The sequence below is a fragment of the Penaeus monodon genome, chromosome 10 (genome assembly GCF_015228065.2).
Source record: "Penaeus monodon isolate SGIC_2016 chromosome 10, NSTDA_Pmon_1, whole genome shotgun sequence".
Taxonomy (NCBI): Eukaryota; Metazoa; Arthropoda; class Malacostraca; order Decapoda; family Penaeidae; genus Penaeus; species Penaeus monodon.
This window is the reverse complement of record NC_051395.1, coordinates 51,443,941-51,445,807: the sequence shown is the minus strand read 5'-3', so window position 1 is coordinate 51,445,807 and position 1,867 is coordinate 51,443,941.

The following is a 1,867-nucleotide window of genomic DNA, read 5'->3' as shown; positions in this document are numbered from 1 at the left end:
TCAGCAAACTTGCCAAAGTTTTTTGTCTCAGTAAACTTGTCAAAGTCGAAGGTTTTCTCTCCTCCTTTCCCCTCCCTCCTTCTCTCTCCATCTCTCTCTTTCTCTTTGTCCTCCTCTTCCTCCTATCCCTTTCTCCTCTCTATCTCCTTCTCCTTTTCCTTCTTTCCCCCTCTTCCTCTCTTTCTCCTTCTCCTTTTCCTTCTTTTCCCTCCTCTCTTTCTCCCTCTCTCTCTCTCTCTCTCTTCCTCCTTCCTTCTCCTTCTGTCCACTTCCTTTCTCCCTATCCCTCCCTCTTTCTTCTCCCTTCCCTCCTTTTCTTCTTACTCCTCCCCTCCACTTCCTTTCTCTTTCTCCCTCTTTCAACCACCTCTCTCCTCCTCTCCCTTTCTCCCTCCTCCTCCTCCTTCTCCACCGCCTCTCTCCTCTCTCCCTTTCTCCCTCCTCTCCCGTCCTCCTCCACCTCCTCTCTCGCTCCCTCCCTTTCTCCTCCTCCTCCCTCCTCCTTCCACTCCTCTCTCTCTTTCTCCCTCCTCCTCCCTCCTCCTTCCACCTCCTCTCTCCTCCTCTCCCTTTCTCCCTCCTCCTCCCTCCTCCTTCCACCTCCTCTCTCCTCCTCTCCCTTTCTCCCTCCTCCTCCCTCCTCCTTCCACCTCCTCTCTCCTCCTCTCTCCTTTCCCCTCCTCCTCCCTCCTCCTTCCACCTCCTCTCTCCTCCTTCTCCCTTTCGACTTCCCACGATGCAATAAGCGCCAAACGTCATCCGGATTAAGCAGTTTGTCTTGCAGGATTCCCTACGAGGATACTGACGATCCTTTTCTCCTGTGAGATGTGATCCTCCGTTGTCATCTATCTTGGGTTCCGATCCCTTTTTCACTTCAGGAATCTTATACTGTTGCTGAAATACGTTGCCTTCCGTTCCTTATTGTTTGACTCTTTGTGCTAGCATGCTTACGAAGTGGGCGACTTTGGGGCGGGGGTTTTTAGTTTAATAGGCGGTTATATATATATATATATATATACTATTAGATATATATTATATATATATATAGTATATATATATATATATAATATATATATATATATATATATATATATATATATATATTATATGTATAGTATATATATATATATATATATATATATATATATGTGTGTGTGTGTGTGTGTGGTGTGTGTGTGTGGTGTGTGTGTGGTGTGTGTGTGGTGTGTGTGTGTGTGTGTGTGTGGTGTGTTATGTGTGGTGTGTGTGTGTGTGTGTATATGTATATATATATATATATATATATATATATATATATATATATATATATATATATTATATATATGTGTGTAGTCATACAACCTCATAAAATTTCTTGTATTTTTCCCCTCTTCCCTCTCACATTTTTGTTATTCTCTCCTCTTTGAAAATAGATTTTCTCTCAATTTTCTTTCGGTAATAAGGATATTTTAGAGATTTAGAATTCTTTTTCTTTGCAATTTCCCTAAATGATAAATTATAATAAAGAATGACACAGGAAGAAAGAGAAGAGGATGAAGAAGAAGAAATATAATAATGATTAAAAAGATTTAAAAAAATGATGATAAAAATAGCGACTGCCTACATATTTTCCTCCCTGTCTCGGGCCTCGTAAATAACCAACGCTTGGGGAAAATATTCTTCTTCCCCCCTCCCCTTCCCTCCCCCTCCCCATACCCCCATACCCCCATAACCCCATAACCCCCATACCCCCATAACCCCCCTACCCCCATACCCCCACCACCGCAGGAGTAATAAAGCTCGGCCGACGAGGCTTCCCGGGATAATAAAAGGTGAGCGGCCAGAGAGAGGCTCCGTGCATATCAATACACTGATGATGCTTCTGCTA